This window comes from Lutra lutra, chromosome 5, assembly GCF_902655055.1.
Source record: "Lutra lutra chromosome 5, mLutLut1.2, whole genome shotgun sequence".
Classification (NCBI taxonomy): domain Eukaryota; kingdom Metazoa; phylum Chordata; class Mammalia; order Carnivora; family Mustelidae; genus Lutra; species Lutra lutra.
Window position 1 is genome coordinate 71,516,881 of NC_062282.1, and position 21,480 is coordinate 71,538,360.

Sequence of the window (21,480 nt, forward strand, 5' to 3'; positions counted from 1 at the left end):
AATAGCCAGAGGAATGATGAAAAAGAAAGCCAAAGTTGGTGGCATCACAATTCTGGACTTCAAGCTCTATTACAAAGCTGTCATCCTCAAGACAGCATGGTACTGGCACAAAAACAGACACACAGATCAATGGAACAGAATAGAGAGCCCAGAAATAGGCCCTCAACTCTATGGTCAACTAGTCTTCGACAAAGCAGGAAAGAATGTCAATGGAAAAAAGACAGTCTCTTCAATAAATGGTGTTGGGAAAATTGGACAGCCACATGCTGAAAAATGAAACTGGACCATTTCCTTATACCACACATGAAAATAGACTCAAAATGGATGAATGACCTCAATGTGAGAAAGGAATCCATCAAAATCCATGAGGAGAACACAGGCAGCAACCTCTTCAACCTCAGCCGTAGCAACTTCTTTCTACGAACATCGCCAAAGGCAAGGGAAGCAAGGGCAAAAATGAACACTGGGACTTCAACAAGATCAAAAGCTTTTGCACAGCAAAGGAAACAGTTAACAAAACCAAAAGACAACTGACAGAATGGGAGAAGATATTTGCAAACAACATATCAGATAAAGGGCTAGTGTCCAAAATCTATAAAGAACTTAGCAAACTCAACACCCAAAGAACAAATAATCCAATCAAGAAATGGGCAGAGGACATGAACAGACATTTCGGCAAAGAAGACATCCAGATGGCCAACAGACACGTGAAAAAGTGCTCCACATCACTCGATATCAGGGAAATACAAATCAAAATCACAATGAGATATCACCTCATACCAGTCAGAATGGCTTAAATTAACAAGTCAGGAAATGACAGATGCTGGCGAGGATGTGGAGAAAGGGGAACCCTCCTACAGTGTTGGTGGGAATGCAAGGTGGTGCAACCACTCTGGAAAACAGCATGGAGGTTCCTCAAAATGTTGAAAATAGAACTACCCTATGACCCAGTAATTGCACTGCTGGGTATTTACCCTAAAGATACAAACGTAGTGATCTGAAGGGGCACGTGCACCTGAATGTTTATAGCAGCAATGTCTACAATAGTCAAACTATGGAAAGAACCTAGATGTCCATCAACAGACAAATGGATAAAGAAGATGTGGTATATATACACAATGGAATACTATGCAGCCATCAAAAGAAATGAAATCTTGCCATTTGCGACGACGTGGATGGAACTAGAGGGTATCATGCTTAGCGAAATAAGTCAATTGGAGAAAGACAATTATCATATGATCTACTTGATATGAGGAAGTTGAGAGGCAACGTTGGGGGTTTGGGAGGGTAGGAAAAGAATAAATGAAACGAGATGTGATCAGGAGGGAGACAAACCTTAAGAGACTCTTAATCTCAGAAAACAAACTGAGGGTTGCTGGGGGGAAAGGGTCCTGGGATCGAGATCGGACTCTCTGCTCAGCAGAGGGCCTGCTTCTCCCTCTCTCTCTGCCTGCCTCTCTGCCTACTTGTGATCTGTCAGTCAAATAAATAAATAAATAATCTTTAAAAAAAAAAGAAAAGATTTGTTCTATGTTATCAATACAAGTAAGAAATGGCTCTTTGGCTGTATATTGTGCTATGTCTAAACATGACACCTAAACTATTAAAGGGAGAGGGTGGTGGGGTTATGGACATTGGGGAAGGTATGTGCTATGAAGTATGTAAACCTGGCAATTCACAGACCTGTACCCCTGGGGCTAATAATACATCGTATGTTAATTAAAAAATAAAAATTAAAAAAAAAAAAAAAAGAATGAATGCTTGGGGTTGTGCCCCATATTGGATGTAGAGGTCTTTAAAAAAAAAAGAATGAATGAATGCTGCAGGGAAAACTGGATATACCACACAAAAGAATGAAATTGGACCCCTGCCTTAGAAAAGATCAAGAGTCACACACTCTACTGACTGAGCAAGCACGCACCCCAACAGTACTCATCCTTAAGATTTTTCTTTCTTCATTGAACAATCACAGCTTTCTTGTTGAAAATCAATTGACCATATACGTAAAGTTTTATTTCTGGGCTTTCTGTACTATTCCATTGGTTTATGTGTGTATCCTTAGGTCAGTTATAATTTTTTAAATTTTTAGCTGTGGTAAAATACATATAACATAAAATTTATCATCCTTGCCATTTTTTTTTTAAAGATTTTGTTTATTTACTAGAGATGGAAAGAACACAGAGAGAGAAGTAGACACCCCATTGAGCAAAGAGACCCATGTGGGGCTTGATCCCAGGACCCTGGGATCATGGCCTGAGCTGAAGGCAGATGCTTAACAGACTGAGCCACCCAGGTACCCCTGTTTAATTATTTTATAGTTTATGCTGAAGATGATTTTTTAAGAAGTTTTGGAACAGAGAATGGTAATGGGTATGCTACTATCTTGTGAGTTTATTTAGTGCCACTGCATTATACTTTCGCAAATGGTTAAAATGATAAATATTATGTTATATATATTTTCCCACAATAAAATAAAGAACAGAGAAAAAAAATAAAATGAAGACCTGATTCTTTAAGAATTTTTTAAAATTTATTTATTTGACAGACAGAGATCACAAGTAGCCAGAGAGGCAGGCAGAGAGAGAGAGAGGAGGAAGCAGGCTCCCTGCCAAGGAGAGAGCCAGATGCGGGGCTCAATTCCAGGACCCTGGGATCATGACCTGAGCCGAAGGCAGAGGTCCGACCCACTGAGCCACCCAGGCGCCCCAAGAATGTTTTTTTAAATAGTCAAAATGGCCAAGAAAAAAAATATATAAATCAGCAGTGAGTTAAGAATGAAAATAGGGGGGCGCCTGGGTGGCTCAGTGGGTTAAGCCGCTGCCTTCGGCTCAGGTCATGATCTCAGGGTCCTGGGATCGAGTCCCACATCGGGCTCTCTGCTCAGCAGGGAGCCTGCTTCCCTCTCTCTCTCTGCCTGCCTCTCTGTCTACTTGTGATCTCTCTTTGTAAAATAAATAAATAAAATCTTAAAAAAAAAAAAAAAGAATGAAAATAATCAGCGGCGCCCAAGTGGCTATGTCAGTTATGTGTTTGATTCTTGGCTCCGATCATGATCTCAGGGCTGTGAGATGGAGCCCTGCATTGAGCTCCATGCTCAGTGTGGAGTCTGCTTGAGATTCTCTCTCTCCCTCTGCCTCTACCCCTCCCCCCACCCATGCATGTACTCCCTCTCTTTCTCAAAATCAATCAATAAAATTTTTAAAAGAAATAAAGCAATCAATAATAATGATAGTTAATATCATAAAGAAATAAATATAGGAACAGGCACAGGCTAATAATTTCAAAAACCAGAAAATACAAAGTGACAAAAGCTGGTACAAGAAAAAATAGGAAGCTGAACCAAGAAATATTAAAGAAATAAAATATATCAAATACCAGTCTCTAAAAAAATTTTCCAGATCTTGATAGTTTTGTTTGTGACCTCTAATAAAGTTTCAAGGAATACATTCTTAAATACCCTCACAAGCTCAGAAAGAGATTCAGAAATATTAGGGAAACTCATGTGTACATGCGTACACCCAAGTGTGCACATGCACAGACATGCACACACCCACAGACACACACAGCTCAGCTCACCAACGGATGGGTCCTGAAGGACAAAGCTCTCTGCTAATGACTCAACTTGATTTAGACATTTTAGCACCTTGTACACATCCACTAACTTTCCCAAGTCTTCCTTGTCTTCAGGTATTACAAGGTTCAGTGCATCTCTTTTCTCAGCCCAGCTATGAGACTGGTTGAGGGGAAAAAAATGAGAAAATAAAAATAATTAATTCAAAATTAAGAGATTTTATTTTATAATAAATTTTAAAAGCACACCTCAAATACTATGATTTTATTATGGGCCTAGAATAAGGAATTATGACCATTAATCTTCCCAACTATCAAAGCTAATCAAATATGAACACCTCCCCGACCTCCAAGTATGCAGATAAAACCAGCTCAGAGAAGTTGTTTTATGACTTCACCAAGTTATACAATTGGTAAATAATAATATGGTATATGCTCAGGTAGGTTAACCCCAAAACCAAAATGCTTTTAATCACTAAACTATAACTGCCTCACAGATCAGCAAACACGGCAGCAATATCTAGTTGAACAGGTTGGGAAAGAAGGTAAGTACATCCACACAGTCAGCTAGATACAATCTTTCTGAAGGAAGCCTGCTTGTCTAGAATTGGCAATTTTATTCCTATGACTTTACTGCCAGGAGAAAAAAAAAATAAAGTGTGCAAAGATATTTTAACAAATTGTTCACTAAAGCATTTCCCAAGTTTTTAACATGTTCAGGAAAAGGAAATAATGACACAGCTACATAATAAAAATATAGCACCATTAAAATGATGAAGAAATCTGTATTCACTAACAGAAGAGCAATAGCTACCAAGTCATATTATGATCATTTTGATTAAAACTTAATTAAATTTGGTTAAAAGAAATATATATTTTTTTCTGTGCCAGTGTATGCCAAAAAAAAAAGTCTACATAGACATCATGATTATCTCCACTGGGTAGTCTTTTTTCCTACAACTGTCATGTCACTGCCAACTCTGCTCTCATGCTGGTAATCCCCTTCTAGCTTCCTACAAAAACATGGAAACACAGCAATTTGCTTCAAGAACAGCTAGGGCCATCCATTGATCATGTACTGAATACCCTCTAAGGCTCTAAGCTAAACAAGGTGGAGCTGCCCCCTTGCCAGTGATTTGTTTTGGAATGGTCATGTAACACAATTTAGGCTACACATAAGCTTACTGAGAGACTTCAGAAAAGATTTGTTCTGGGGGGCCTGGGTGGTTCAGTGGGTTAAAGCCTCTGTCTTTGGCTCGGGTCATGATCTCAGGGTCCTGGGATCGAAATCAGACTCTCTGCTCAGCAGGGGGCCTGCTTCTCCCTCTCTCTCTGCCTGCCTCTCCGCCTACTTGTGATCTGTCAGTCAAATAAATAAATAAAAAATCTTAAAAAAAAAAAAAAAGAAAAGATTTGTTCTATGTTATCAATACAAGTAAGAAATGGCTCTTTGGCTGTATATTGTGCTATGTCTAAACATGACACCTAAACTATTAAAGACATTTTGGTTAAAGAGAGTTAATCTGAGGAGAAGCAGGTATGTCAACAGCAACAGAAAGAAGATAAAAACCACCTGAGTTCATAATATTATTGAGCCTCTTGATCAACCAGCCCTAAAACTGCCTGAACTTCGATTTTTCACATGTGACATTACATTTTCCTGTTTAAGTTATTACCTCCTGGGGCGCCTGGGTGACTCTGTCAGTTAAGTGTCTGCCTTCAGCTCAAGTCATGATCTGGAATTCTTGAGATCAAGCCCAGCAATAGGCTCCCTGCTTAGTGGGCTTGTCCCTCTCCCTCTAGCATGTTCTCTCTCTCTCAAATAAAATCTTTTAAAAAATACAAATTATTACCTTCTACCAAAAGCATCTCTGGCTACCAGAGTATGAGTAATTACCAGTTGTGGTCTATTTTTAAAGTCTGTGTAAGATCTGGGCTGCTCAAGGGCTTGGTAAGACTTAGCTGTCCCACTACCAAGCCCAGATCTTACACAGACTTTAAAAATAGACCACAACTGGGGGCGCCTGGGTGGCTCAGTGGGTTGAGCCTCTGCCTTCGGCTCGGGTCATGATCTCGGGGTCCTGGGATCGAGCCCCACATTGGGCTCTCTGCTCAGCGGGGAGCCTGCTTCCCCCTTCTCTCTGCCTACCTCCTCTCTGCCTACTTGTGATTTCTCTCTCTGTCAAATAAATAAATAAAATCTTTAAAAAAAAAAAAAATAGACCACAACTGGAAATACAGCTGCAAACAAAGATTTCCAGGCAGAAGCTATACAAAAACAGTTTCAAAACAGAAACTAGTAGGGAAAGACTGATGAGATTAGACTGGCTAAAGTAGAGGGTAGGTGTAGGGGAGCAGTGGGATTTAAAGCTCCAAGTGGCTAGGAACCACATAAAAAGGGCCATAGCTTCCAACTGGCTCTATCAACTCTTCCCTCACACTCTCACTGGAAAAGATGAGAAGGGCTGGAAGCCAATCAGGGCAGATCATAGGAACCAAAGTAAGAGTAATTACTATCTTTTTTTGGTAGAACTAAATTTCTGAATTACATCTTTTTTTAAACTTTTTTTTTTGTTTAAAGATTTTATTTATGGGGCGCCTGGGTGGCTCAGTGGGTTAAGCCGCTGCCTTCGGCTCAGGTCATGATCTCAGGGTCCTGGGATCAAGTCCCGCATCGGGCTCTCTGCTCAACGGAGAACCTGCTTCCTCCTCTCTCTCTCTCTCTCTCTCTCTCTCTCTCTCTGCCTGCCTCTCTGCCTATTTGTGATCTCTCTGTGTGAAATAAATAAATAAAATCTTAAAAAAAAAAAAGATTTTATTTATGTATTTGACAGACAGAGATCACAGGTAGACAGAGAGGCAGGCAGAGAGAGAGAGGGAAGCAGGCTCCCCGCTCCCCTGCCTTCAGCTCAAGTCATGATCCCAGGGTCTTGGGATCGGATCGAACCCCACATCAGGCTCTCTGTTCCACAGAGGGCCTGCTTCCTCCTCTCTCTCTCTGCCTGCCTCTCTGCCTACTTGTGTTCACTGTCTGTCAAATAAATAAATAAATAAAATCTTTAAAAAAAAAACAAACAAAACTCTATATCCATTGTACAATAGCTCCCCATTTCCCTCTCTCCTGCTGGCCACTGGAAAATACCATTCAACTTTCTGTATTTATGAATCTATTTTAGGTATCTCATATAAGTGGAATCATGCAACATAAATCTTCTTATGACTGGGTTATTTCACTTAGCATAATGTCCTCAAGCTTCATCCACATCACACCATGTACCGTAACTTCCTTCCTCTTTAGGCTAAATAACATACCACTGTAGGTGAATACCACATTGTGTTTTATCCACTCATCTGTCAATGGACAGTTGGATTGTTTCCACTTTCTGACTATTGTGAAATAATATTGCTAGGGAACACATATATACAAATAAGTCTATTAAGACTCTGCCTACAGTTCTTTGGAATTGTTAGATCACATTGGAATTTCTATTTTTAATTTTCTAAGGAACTGCCATACTGTTTTCCATGGGCACTACACCATTGTACATTTCTACCAACAGTGCACACAGGTTCCAATTTCCTCCCATCCTTGCAAATGCTTGTTGTTTTCTGTTTTATAGTTCTTTGTTTTTAATAATAGCCATCCTAATATGTGTGAGGTAGCATCACATTGTGGTTTTTATCAGCATTTCTGTAATGATTAGGGCATACTGGGCAGATTTTAATATGCTTATTGGCTATTTGCGTATCTTCTTTGCAGAAATGTCTATTCAAGTCCTTTGACAATTTCTGCAGTCAAATGCTCTGACACCTTTGACAAGTTTTGAATCAAGATGTTCATTCATTTTTAAATTCATTATATGAATATTTACGTCTCAATTTTTCCTTTTAATAATGCTTATTTGTATTTTTTTTTCTTGACTAACTCAGCCAGGTGATTAGTTATCTTGTTAATATTTACAAACATTACCAGCTTCTGGTTTTGATAATTCTCTAAATTGTACCTTTTTTCCCACTTCATTAATTTCTGCTTTATCTTGTTTCCTTTCTTCTACTTTCTTCGGGGTTTCCTCTGTTGTTATTTTTCTAACTCTGATTTAGACACTGATTTAGACTCTGATTTAGAAACAGAAATCTGTTAGTCTCACAATTGCTAACTCAACGTGTCTGCAAAACTATAAATGAAGTCAGGGGCTGTTGGCAAGCCTCAGTTAATGGCATGAAAGAACTTTGAAAGCAAAGAAGACTCTTACAGATATTTTGAAAAGACAAATCATACTATGATTATAATTAATTAGATCAATAAGGAAAAGGACTTAGGTAACTATTCTTATAAAGTTTAAAGTTTAATTTATATCTTTCCTAATTCCTTTTTTTTTTTTTTTTTTAAAGAAAGAGACAAAATGTGAGCAGGGATTGGGGAGGAGCAGAGGTGAAGGGAGAGAGAGAATCTTAAGTGGACTCCATGCCCAGCACGGAGCCCCATGTGGGACTTGATCTCATAACATGAGATCAGACCTAAACTGAAATCAAGAGTTGGGACACTTAACTGACTGAGCCACCAGGTGCCCTTATCTTTATTCTTTATCTTTTCATTATATGTAATCAAGGTTCTAAGTCATGATGTAATGCTTGTTACAATAATTTCAAAGTATATTTAATTGCGTCTGTATGTGTTTTCTATAGCAAAGGAAGATTTTTTAAAAATAATTGGTATAGAAAAGGTATGTGTTCATTAAAGATGTAAACTGTATTTGTTGTAAGAGATTGGTTTTCTTCGTAATAAAAATTCTTTTAAACATTCAAACCATACGGTCTCCTGGGTGGCTCAGTCAGTTAAGCATCTAACTCCTGATTTCGGCTCAGGTCATGATCTCAGGGTCGTGAGAATGGGCCCCACATCGGGTTCTGCACTAGTCATGGAGCTTGCTTAAGGTTCTTTCTCTTCCTCTCCCCCTGCCTCTCTGCCCCTACACCTCCCTGCCCACCCCTATGTATGCTCTTTCTCTAAAAAAATAAAAATTAGTGTCAACAGTTCTTGGGGCTCTAATTTTAACTTTGCTTTCTATTGTTTCTGCTAACAGTTACCAAGAAATTGTTTTTATAATTTAGAATTGTTAACTCATCTTTAGGAGGGCCAGTGTGGTCTGGATTTAAAGTATGTCCCTTCAGAGATTTGCTTTACGTCTGCTAGGCAACCTAGAGGACCATGGTCATATCTGGAAAATGAGAGAAGGGCAGAGTTCGGGCAAACTGTAGGAATAACAGATTACACTTACTTTTTCATTATAGACATTTTGGCTTCATCCAAAAGGATATATTCTTTCAGGGGCTCGACCAGTTGTTTTTCCATAGAAATTAAGTCAGCTAAGTGTCCTACAAGAGGACAGAAGAAAAGGTCAGTCAGAACTGGACAAATGACTTCAGCTTACTTCACTGGGGCAAAAGTGCCAAAGAAAAAGGCAGGTCCCCAGAGCCAAGAGAGATTCAGCTTTTTCTCAATCACTGGATCTCACTGCTTAAGGAGATAGTCCCCCTGTTCTATCCTACAGCTTCAAGAAAATAAAGAGAGGAATTCCCACAGGGATGTTAAAGACTGTGGCCAATCAGTGACCTCTGTCATCTGGGAGTGACCTTTACTTCATCCTTAACCCAGCGAGTAATCTTGTCCTGTAAGCTTGGAAACTGTGGGGGAGAAAACCATTTAAATACAGAGGAATAACCTCTGAAGTTTGAAGTGATGAAGGAAAACTGCAAGACAGGACTTTCAGGCCATAAAATGTACTTTGCCCACAATCAATGACCTTCCACAATAAGTGTATGAACATTCCTTATATGATGACTAACTGAATTTAAATTTTTTTTAAAAGGAAAAAAAAAAAAAAAAGAAGTGTTCAGGCATTCCTAAAGGCCCTGACAATATCTATACTCCACAAGAAGTAAATACACCACAAACACTTGTTTCCCAGAAAAAAACCTTTGCTCCATTGAGGTTTAGGGCCTTAAGGGCCTCTACAAGGAAAAGTATTAATGTCTGGAAACTTCTCTCACTGTATTCTAGTTTCAAGTAAACTTATTGGTGAGACTGTTCCGCCCTGATAGAAAACAAGCAGGCTATTCCTGAGCTAGGAGCTAAAAAGCATTTGTGGAAAATACTACCTTCCCTGGCCCATACCAACAGATGTGAAGATCTAAGCCCAAGTGCAGCCCAGGATACCAGACCAGACCATCACTATAATGGACATGTGAAGTTTCATGATGCCAGATGTCAGCATCTGCAAGGCATTTAATAACATTCATTAGACCACTGTAGTTAAAAAAAAAAAAATTGACTATTATGAGGAGAGTAATACAAATGCACAAACATGTGCAAAAACACCCAACACAAACCAAAATAAATGACTTGCAGTATAACAGCTTAAGGAATCTATTTTATTATATGCTCTTAGGAAACCAAGCAGTACACTGGAGCAATGAGTTGGAAAGAACCAGATGTCAGGAAAGGAGTATTTTAACAGCAGGATGATCTGCTAAGAATCACAAGTTAAGCAAACTACAAATTTTGCAACTAAACAGTTCAGTCCAGAAAGGAAGTGATCAAAGCTGAACACACAATTTATAACAAAGCCAAGTTCAAACAATTAACTGGTCAAAAATGACATCAAAATCAACAGAGCTCAAGACAAAGTGTAATTCTAGATTTCACAGATAACCTAGGTGTCTCTATTTAAATTTGGTTCCTGGGGTCAAAGAGAGGAGCATGTCCTAGAAAGTTACAGATTCCCCTGGGAGCATAAGCAAGAAGATGAGGAAGCACATACCAAAAAGCTATATATTCAGACTCAGGAAATATACATTTACTTTTTTTAAAATTTTTTTTATTTTTTATAAACATATATTTTTATCCCCAGGGGTACAGGTCTGTGAATCGCCAGGTTTACACACTTCACAGCACTCATCATAGCACATACCCTCCCTAATATCCATAACCCCACCCCCCTCTCCCGACACCCCTCCCCCCAGCAACCCTCAGTTTGTTTTATGAGATTAAGAGTCACTTATGGGGACGCCTGGGTGGCTCAGTTGGTTGGACGACTGCCTTCGGCTCAGGTCATGGTCCTGGAGTCCCGGGATCGAGTCCCGCATCGGGCTCCCGGCTCCACGGGGAGTCTGCTTCTCTCTCTGACCTTCTCCTCGATCATGCTCTCTCTCATTGTCTCTCTTTCAAATAAATAAATAAAATCTTTAAAAAAAAAAAAGAGTCACTTATGGTTTGTCTCCCTCCTAATCCCATCTTGTTTCATTTATTCTTCTCCTACCCCCTTAAACCCCCATGATGCAATCTCCACTTCCTTATATCAGGGAGATCATATGATAGTTGTCTTTCTCTGATTGACTTATTTCTCTAAGCATGATACCCTCTAGTTCCATCCACGTCATCACAAATGGTAAGATTTCATTTCTTTTGATGGCTGCATAGTATTCCATTGTGTATATATACCACATCTTCTTTATCCATTCATCTGTTGATGGACATCTAGGTTCTTTCCATAGTTTGACTATTGTAGACATTGCTGCTATAAACATCCAGGTGCACGTGCCCCTTCGGATCACTATGTTTGTATCTTTAGGATTATTACCCAGCAGTGCAATTCCTGGGTTATAGGGTAGTTTTATTTTCAACATTTTGAAGAACCTCCATGCTGTTTTCCAGAGTGGTTGCACCACCTTGCATTCCCACCAACACTGTAGGAAGGTTCCCCTTTCTCCACATCCTCGCCAGCATCTGTCATTTCCTGACTTGTTAATTTTAGCCATTCTGACTGGTGTGAGGTGGTATCTCATTGTGGTTTTGATTTGTATTTCCCTGATGCTGGGTGATGTGGAGCACTTTTTCACGTGTCTGTTGGCCATCTGGATGTCTTCTTTGCCGAAATGTCTGTTCATGTCCTCTGCCCATTTCTTGATTGGATTATTTGTTCTTTGGGTGTTGAGTTTGCTAAGTTCTTTATAGATTTTGGACACTAGCCCTTTATCTGATATGTTGTTTGCAAATATCTTCTCCCATTCTGTCAGTTGTCTTTTGGTTTTGTTAACTGTTTCCGTTGCTGTGCAAAAGCTTTTGATCTTGATAAAATCCCAATAGTTCATTTTTGCCCTTGCTTCCCTTGCCTTTGGCGATGTTCCTAAGAAGAAGTTGCTGGGGCTGAGGTCGAAGAGGTTGCTGCCTGTGTTCTCCTCAAGGATTTTGATGGATTCCTTTCTCACATTGAGGTCATTCATCCATTTTGAGTCTATTTTCATGTGTGGTATAAGGAAATGGTCCAGTTTCATTTTTCAGCATGTGGCTGTCCAATTTTCCCAACACCATTTATTGAAGAGACTGTCTTTTTTCCATTGACATTCTTTCCTGCTTTGTCAAAGACTAGTTGACCATAGAGTTGAGGGCCTATTTCTGGGCTCTCTATTCTGTTCCATTGATCTATGTGTCTGTTTTTGTGCCAGTACCATGCTGTCTTGAGGATGACAGCTTTGTAATAGAGCTTGAAATCCAGAATTGTGATGCCACCAACTTTGGCTTTCTTTTTCATCATTCCTCTGGCTATTCGAGGTCTTTTCTGGTTCCATATAAATTTTAGGATTATTTGTTCCACTTCTTTGAAAAAAAAAATGGATGAGATTTTGATAGGAATTGCATTAAATGTGTAGATTGCTTTAGGTAGCACAGACATTTTCACAACATTTGTTCTTCCAATCCAGGAGCATGGAACATTTTCCCATTTCCTTGTGTCTTCCTCCATTTCTTTCATGAGCACTTTATAGTTTTCTGAGTATAGATTCTTAGTCTCTTTGGTTAGGTTTATTCCTAGGTATAGTTTTATAGTTTTGGGTGCAATTGGAAATGGGATTGACTCCTTAATTTCTCTTTCTTCTGTCTTGTTGTTGGTGTAGAGAAATGCAACTGATTTCTGTGCATTGATTTTATATCCTGACGCTTTACTGAATTCCTGTACAGTTCTAGCAGATTTGGAGTGGAGTCTTTTGGGTTTTCCACATATAGTATCATATCATCTGCAAAGAGTGATAGTTTGACTTCTTCTTTGCCGATTTGGATGCCTTTAATTTCCTTTTGTTGTCTGATTGACTTCTAGTACTATGTTGAATAGCAGTGGTGATAATAGACATCCCTGCTGTGTTCCTGACCTTAGCGGAAAAGCTTTCAGTTTTTCTCCATTGAGAATGATATTTGCAATGGGTTTTTCATAGATGGCTTTGATAATATAGAGGTATGTGCCCTCTATCCCTACACTTTGAATAGTTTTGATCAGGAAGGGAGGCTGCACTTTGTCAAATGCTTTTTCAGCATCTATGGAGAGTATCATATGGTTCTTGTTGTTTCTTTTATTAATGTGTTGTATCACATTGATTGAAAGAAACCTTAAACCCAGCAGGAGAAGAGAAATCATAAAGATCAGAGCAGAAATCAATGAAATAGAAACCAAAAAAACAATAGAGCAAATCAATGAAACTAGGAGCTGGTTCTTTGAAAGAATTAATAAGATTGATAAACCCCTGGCTAGACTTATCAAAAAGAGAAGAGAAATGACCCAAATAAATAAAATCATGAATGAAAGAGGAGAGATCACAACCAACACCAAAGAAATACAAACAATTTTAAGAACATATTATGAGCAACCATACGCCAGCAAATTTGACAATCTGGAAGAAATGGATGCATTCCTAGAGACATATGAACTACCATAACTGAACCAGAAAGAAATAGAAACCCTGAAGAAATCCATATTCAGTAAGGAGATTGAATCAGTCAGAAAAAATCTCCAAACAAAAGCCCAAGACCGGACGGCTTCCCAGGGGAATTCTACCAAACATTTAAAGAAGAACTAATTCCTATTCTCCTGAAACTGGTCCAAAAAACAGAAATGGAAGGAAAACTTCCAAACTCATTTTATGAGGCCAGCATTACCTTGATCCCAAAACCAGACAAGGATCCCATCAAAAAAGAGAACTACAGACCAATATCCTTGATGAACACGGATGCAAAAATTCTCACCAAAATACTAGCCAATAGGATTCAACAGTACATTTAAAAGGATTATTCACCACGACCAAGTGGGATTTATTCCAGGGCTGCAAGGTTGGTTCAACATCCGCAAATCAATCAATGTGATACAACACATTAATAAAAGAAACAACAAGAACCATATGATACTCTCCATAGATGCTGAAAAAGCATTTGACAAAGTGCAGCCTCCCTTCCTGATCAAAACTATTCAAAGTGTAGGGATAGAGGGCACATACCTCTATATTATCAAAGCCATCTATGAAAAACCCATTGCAAATATCATTCTCAATGGAGAAAAACTGAAAGCTTTTCCGCTAAGGTCAGGAACACAGCAGGGATGTCTATTATCACCACTGCTATTCAACATAGTACTAGAAGTCCTAGCCTCAGCAATCAGACAACAAAAGGAAATTAAAGGCATCCAAATCGGCAAAGAAGAAGTCAAACTATCACTCTTTGCAGATGATATGATACTATATGTGGAAAACCCAAAAGACTCCACTCCAAATCTGCTAGAACTGTACAGGAATTCAGTAAAGCGTCAGGATATAAAATCAATGCACAGAAATCAGTTGCATTTCTCTACACCAACAACAAGACAGAAGAAAGAGAAATTAAGGAGTCAATCCCATTTCCAATTGCACCCAAAACTATAAAACTATACCTAGGAATAAACCTAACCAAAGAGACTAAGAATCTATACTCAGAAAACTATAAAGTGCTCATGAAAGAAATGGAGGAAGACACAAGGAAATGGGAAAATGTTCCATGCTCCTGGATTGGAAGAACAAATGTTGTGAAAATGTCTGTGCTACCTAAAGCAATCTACACATTTAATGCAATTCCTATCAAAATCCCATCCATTTTTTTTTCAAAGAAATGGAACAAATAATCCTAAAATTTATATGGAACCAGAAAAGACCTCGAATAGCCAGAGGAATGATGAAAAAGAAAGCCAAAGTTGGTGGCATCACAATTCTGGACTTCAAGCTCTATTACAAAGCTGTCATCCTCAAGACAGCATGGTACTGGCACAAAAACAGACACATAGATCAATGGAACAGAATAGAGAGCCCAGAAATAGGCCCTCAACTCTATGGTCAACTAGTCTTCGACAAAGCAGGAAAGAATGTCAATGGAAAAAAGACAGTCTCTTCAATAAATGGTGTTGGGAAAATTGGACAGCCACATGCTGAAAAATGAAACTGGACCATTTCCTTATACCACACATGAAAATAGACTCAAAATGGATGAATGACCTCAATGTGAGAAAGGAATCCATCAAAATCCTTGAGGAGAACACAGGCAGCAACCTCTTCGACCTCAGCCCCAGCAACTTCTTCTTAGGAACATCGCCAAAGGCAAGGGAAGCAAGGGCAAAAATGAACTATTGGGATTTTATCAAGATCAAAAGCTTTTTTTTTTTTTTTTTTTTTTGACAGAGAGATCACAAGCAGGCAGAGAGGCAGGCAGAGAGAGAGGAGGAAGCAGGCTCCCCGAGAGAGCAGAGAGCCTGATGCGGGGCTCGATCCCAGGACTCCGAGATCATGACCTGAGCCGAAGGCAGCGGCTTAACCCACTGAGCCACCCAGGCGCCCCCAAGATCAAAAGCTTTTGCACAGCAACGGAAACAGTTAACAAAACCAAAAGACAACTGACAGAATGGGAGAAGATATTTGCAAACAACATATCAGATAAAGGGCTAGTGTCCAAAATCTATAAAGAACTTAGCAAACTCAACACCCAAAGAACAAATAATCCAATCAAGAAATGGGCAGAGGACATGAACAGACATTTCGGCAAAGAAGACATCCAGATGGCCAACAGACACGTGAAAAAGTGCTCCACATCACTCGGCATCAGGGAAATACAAATCAAAACCACAATGAGATACCACCTCACACCAGTCAGAATGGCTAAAATTAACAAGTCAGGAAATGACAGATGCTGGCGAGGATGTGGAGAAAGGGGAACCTTCCTACAGTGTTGGTGGGAATGCAAGGTGGTGCAACCACTCTGGAAAACAGCATGGAGTTTCCTCAAAATGTTGAAAATAGAACTACCCTATGACCCAGTAATTGCACTGCTGGGTATTTACCCTAAAGATACAAACATAGTGATCCGAAGGGGCATGTGCACCTGAATGTTTATAGCAGCAATGTCTACAATAGTCAAACTATGGAAAGAACCTAGATGTCCATCAACAGACGAATGGATAAAGAAGATGTGGTATATATACACAATGGAATACTATGCAGCCATCAAAAGAAATGAAATCTTGCCATTTGTGACAACGTGGATGGAACTACAGGGTATCATGCTTAGCGAAATAAGTCAATCGGAGAAAGACAACTATCATATGATCTCCCTGATATGAGGGAGAGGAGATGCAACATGGGGGTTAAGGGGGTAGGAGAAGAGTAAATGAAACAAGATGGGATTGGGAGGGAGACAAACCATAAGTGACTCTTAATCTCACAAAACAAACTGAGGGTCGATTGGGGGAGTGGGGTTATGGACATTGGGGAGGGTATGTGCTATGGTGAGTGCTGTGAAGTGTGTAAACCTGGAGATTCACAGACATGTACCCCTGGGGATAAAAATATATTATATGTTTATAAAAAATAAAATTTAAATAAAAAAAAAATCTAGTTGATCTGGGGCACCTGGGTGGCACAGTGGGTTAAGCCTCTGCCTTCGGGTCAGATCATGGTCTCGGGGTCCTGGGATTGAGCCCCACATCAGGCTCTCTGCTCAGCAGGGAGCCTGTTTCCCCCTCTCTCTCTCTTTGCCTGCCTCTCTGCCTACTTGTGATCTCTGTCAAGTGAATAAATAAAATCCTTAAAAAAAAAGTACATTAAAAAAAAATCTAGTTGATCTGATATAAGGATTGCTACCCCAGCTTTCTTTGATGTCCATTAGCATGGTAAATTGTTTTCCACCTCCTCACTTTAAATCTGGAGGTGTCTTTGGGTCTAAAATGAGTTTCATGTAGACTGCATATTGATGGGTTTCACTTTTTTAAATCCATTCTGATACCCTGTGTCTTTTTTTTTTCTTAATTTATTTATTTGAGAGACAGAGAGAGAGCATGAGAGGGGAAGTCAGAGGGAGAAGCAGACTCCCCATGGAGCTGGGAGCCCGATGTGCGACTTGATCCGAGGACTCCAGGATCATGACCTGAGCCGAAGGCAGTTGCTTAACCAACTGAGCCACCCAGGCGCCCCCCCTGTGTCTTTTGATTGGGGCATTTAGCCCATTTACATTCAGGGTAACTATTGAGAGATATGAATTTAGTGCCATTGTATTGCCTGTAAGGTGACTATTAATGTATATTGTCTCTATTCCTTTCTGGTCTACTATTTTTAGGCCCTCTCTTTGCTTAGAGGACCCCTTTCAATATTTTCTGTAGAGCTGGTTTGGTGTTTACAAATTCTTTTAGTTTTTGTTTGTCCTGGAAGCTTTTAATCTCTCTTTCTATTTTCAATGTTAGCCTAGCTGGATATAGTATTCTTGGCTGCATGTTTTTTTCATTTAGTGCTCTGAATATATCATGCCAGTTCTTTGTGGCTTGCCAGGTCTCTGTGGATAAGTCTGCTGCCAATCTAATATTTTTACCATTGTATGTCACAGACTTCTTGGCGCTGGCTGCTTTCAGGATTTTCTCTTTGTCACTAAGACTTGTAAATTTTATTATTAGATGACAGGGTGTGGACGTATTCTTATGGATTTTGAGGGGGGTTCTCTGCGCCTTCTGGATTTTGATGCTTATTCCCTTTGCCATATTAGGGAAATTCTCTACAATAATTCTCTCCAATACACCTTCTGTTTCCCTCTCTCTTTCTTCTTCTTCTGTAATCCCAATTATTCTAATGTTGTTTTGTCTTATGTTATCACTTATATCTCAAATTCTCCCCTCATGGTCCTGTGGTTTTTTGTCTCTCTTTTGCTCAGCTTCTTTATTCTCTGTCATTTGGTCTTCTATATCACTAATTCTCTCTTCTGCTTCATTTATCCTAGCAGTGAGAGCCTCCATTTTTGATTGCACCTCATTAATAGCTCTTTTTATTTCACCTTGGTTAGATTTTAATTCTTTTATTTCTCCAGAAAGGGCTTTTATATCTCCCAAGAGGGTTTCTCTAATATCTTCCATGCCTTTTTTGAGCCCGGCTAGAACCTTGAGAATCATCATTCTGAACTCTAGATCCGACATATTACCAATGTCTGTATTGATTAGGTCTCTAGCCTTCAGTACTGCCTCTTGTTCTTTTTTTTTTGTGGTGAATTTTTCTGCCTTGTCATTTTGTCCAGATAAGAGTATATGAAGGAGCAAGTAAAATACTAAAAGGGTGGCAAAGACCACAGGAAAATATGCTTTAACCAAATCAGAAGAGATCCCAAATCATGGGGGGGAGAAAGGGGATAAAAAGAGGTTCAGAAGAAGAAAAAAAAAATAAGTAACAATTAAAAAAAGAAAACGAATAAAGAAAAAGTATATCATATATATATGTATATATATACATATACATATTAAACTAGTTTAAAAATGTTAAAAAAAGAAAAGGGTAAAAGTTAAAAAAAATTAGCAGAAAAAGAAAAAAAAATTGAAAAAAAAATTAAATTAACTGCAAGACTAAAGAATCATGGGGAGAAAGCCATGAGTTCCGTGCTTTGCTTTCTCCTCCTCTGGAATTCCGCTGTTCTCCTTGGTATTGAACCTGCACTCCTTGGTAGGTGAACTTGGTCCTGGCTGGATTTCTCGTTGATCTTCTGGGGGAGGGGCCTGTTGTAGTGATTCTCAAGTGTCTTTGCCCCAGGAGGAATTGCACCACTCTTACCAGGGCCGGACTGAGTAATCAGCTCGGGTTTGCTTTCAGGAGCTTTTGTTCCCTGAATGCTTTCTGTAGTGTTCCAGAGGACGGGAATGAAAATGGTGGCCTCCCAGTCTCTGGCCCGGAGGAGCCAAGAGCTCTGGGCCCCACTCCTCAGTGCGCCCTCAGAGAATAGCGCCCAATTACTCCCGTCTCCCTGGCCTCCAGCCGCGCTCCAAGCTCACCAAGCCTGCGACCGGTTCAAGGTAACCCCGAGCTGAGAGCTCACTCCTCGGCTCTGTCTCTGTAGCTGGCTTCCCCATTCTAATACCTGTAAGCTCTGCGACACTCAGACACCCCGATCCTTCTGTGACCCTGCAGGACCTGAGGCTACGCTGACCCCGCGTGGGCTTCACCCCGGTTTAGCCTCTGGAGCAATGTCCCTCAGCAGAACAGACTTTTATTTTTTTTTTTTTTAAGATTTTTATTTATTTATTTGACAGGCAGATGACAAGTAGGCAGAGAGGCAGGCAGAGAGAGAGAGAGGTGGAAGCATGCTCCCCACTGAGCAGAGAGCCTGATGCGGGGCTCAATCCCAGGACCCTGGGATCATGACCTGAGCCAAAGGCAGAGGCTTTGACCCACTGAGCCACCCAGGTGCCCCCAGAACAGACTTTTAAAAGTCCTGACTTAGTGCTCCGTTGCTCCTCCACTTGCCAGGAGCCAGCCCCTCCCCCCGCGGTATATCTTCCCGTCGCTTTGGATTCACTTCTCCACCAGTCCTACCTTTCAGAAAGTGGTCGATTTTCTGTTTCTAGAATTACTGTTCTTCTTCTCTTCGATCTCCTGTTCAATTTGTAGGTGTTTGCAGTCTTTAGATAAGCTATCTAGCTGATCTCCTGCTACCTGATGTCGTCTCAGCCTGCTACTTCTCCGCCATCTTGACTCCTCCCTCCTCACATACATTTACTTTTTTTTTTTAAGATTTTATTTATTTATTTGACAGAGAGAGATCACAAGTAGACAGAGAGGCAAGCAGAGAGAGAGAGGAGGAAGCAGGCTCCCTGCTGAGCAGAGAGCCCGATGCGGGACTCGATCCCAGGACCCTGAGATCATGACCTGAGCCGAAGGCAGCGGCTTAACCCACTGAGCCACCCAGGCGCCCATACATTTACTTTTTGAAGGACAAATCTTTTCAGTAGTAAAACGATGTATCTACATGTCATGATCTTTAAGGCCACCTCTACTTCCAAACAATTCCTATGATATTTATCATATCTTGCCTCAAAGAAAAAATATAATATAGGTCTATATTTTTGTGACTCTGGAGTCAGCTTTTCCATTTACTAGCTATGATGCTATGAGCAAGTTAATTTGCCTTTCGAAGTTCTGCTTCTTATTTTGCAATGTGGTTAGCACAGGATGAAGATTAAATAATAGATGTAATGTGACTGGCACAAACTCAGCATTCTATTAAAGATAACTACAGCCATTACCGTTTTGGAAACATAAAAAGTAAAAAGTGTCTGCTTTTTTAATGTTGTTATGTTTGCCCTAATTCTGCCCTTCTACTTCTATATCCTCTTAGAATAACAGTAACTAACATTTATTGGTGGTCACCAGTGTTCTACATATTCCAGTTGTACAAACTTTAGTCCTTGCAGCAAATCCATGAGGGTAGGACCTCTTAATTTCACCATTTAATGCACGTGGAAACTGAGCGTTGAGGGATTAAGTCATCTGTCCAGGGTCACACAGCCAGTAAAGTGTCAAAGCAAAGCAATATGGCTTTAAAGTTCACATTCTTAACTACTATGCACAGTTACCTCAACTAGCAAACCTAAGCAGATAATTCCCAAACCTAGCATTCTGGGGCTTTGGACCAACATTTCAAAACAAGGCTAAAGCCAGGAGGGTGTTAAAACCAGCCAATGGAATTTCTGTCCCTATGAGTTCAATCCCGATGGTAAAAGTTGCAATGACAAGAAGTGCTACATTTGTAAAACCAGTTGGTAGTGACCACAGCAAGATTCCTGCTGAACAGTACTCTAAGATGAATTATGTCAAACAGCAATGACATACACCATTCCTATGGTAAAAGACTTCTATACCCACTTACACTTGTTCCCATCCTCTGGAGGATAACTAACATTTACTGAGTGGTTACTACTTTTGAAACGGAGTCTACAAAAAGACAATTACCTCACCAAGGTAACACAGAGTTGAGAATACAGGATGTACAACATATGGCTTCAAACTCTTAATACTGAGCACTTTGTACCTGGTATCAGAGTATATTAGAAATATTATTGAATCCCCATTGCATACCACTCAACCTATTCACCCAAAAAGCCATGGAATCATCTTTGGTTTCTCTTTTCCTTTCCTGATATGCATGCAATCCCTTACTTGTTTCTACTATGTATACCAAAAGCAATAATTTCTTATTACTTTTCTTATTACTCTTATTACTACCACTCTCATCCAAGCTACTATAACCTCTCTCCTGAATGAATGCAATAGTGCCTTAGGAGTGCTTTCTTCTACCTTGCCCCCTCTATAGTCTATTCTGCACAAAGGAACCAGAAGTGATCCTTCATGGTCTCACTCACTGGAAAATCCCGAAGTCCTTGCCCCAGACTGCAAGGTCCTTCATGCGCTGGCATTTGGCTACTTCCATCTACTAAAACTCCCCACCCTTGCTTGTCCACTCCAGTGATAGTAACCTTTCCTTTACCGTTCCTCAAAAATACCAACTATTCTTCATCATTAGGTAGTTTGTATTTATTATTCCTTCTGCTTGAAATGCTTTTCTTTATTCATTCAGGACTCTATTCAAAAGTCACTTACCAAAAAAAAGGACATACCTCCTCTTTCTATGTAAAATACCACACTCCAGCATTTTCTATTCCCTTAGGCTGCTTTATTTCTCTTCACAGAAGCTACTCAGAAATAACTTCTCTTCTTGTCTTCTGTAAAAATCTAAGCTCTAAATCAGAGCTTATAGAAGTGTAA

The 21,480-nt window shown here is 39.8% G+C and overlaps 1 long non-coding RNA gene across 1 annotated transcript; it reads right to left on the bottom strand.

Annotated features, from left to right (window-relative positions):
* Positions 1–3,613: 3,613 nt before the first annotated feature.
* LOC125099827 (uncharacterized) lies at positions 3,614–9,861 on the bottom strand. Its single transcript, XR_007127369.1, has 3 exons — positions 9,746–9,861; positions 8,850–8,946; positions 3,614–3,733 (listed from the first exon to the last, which is right to left on the bottom strand). It is a non-coding gene; the product is annotated as an uncharacterized LOC125099827 (long non-coding RNA).
* Positions 9,862–21,480: the final 11,619 nt, after the last annotated feature.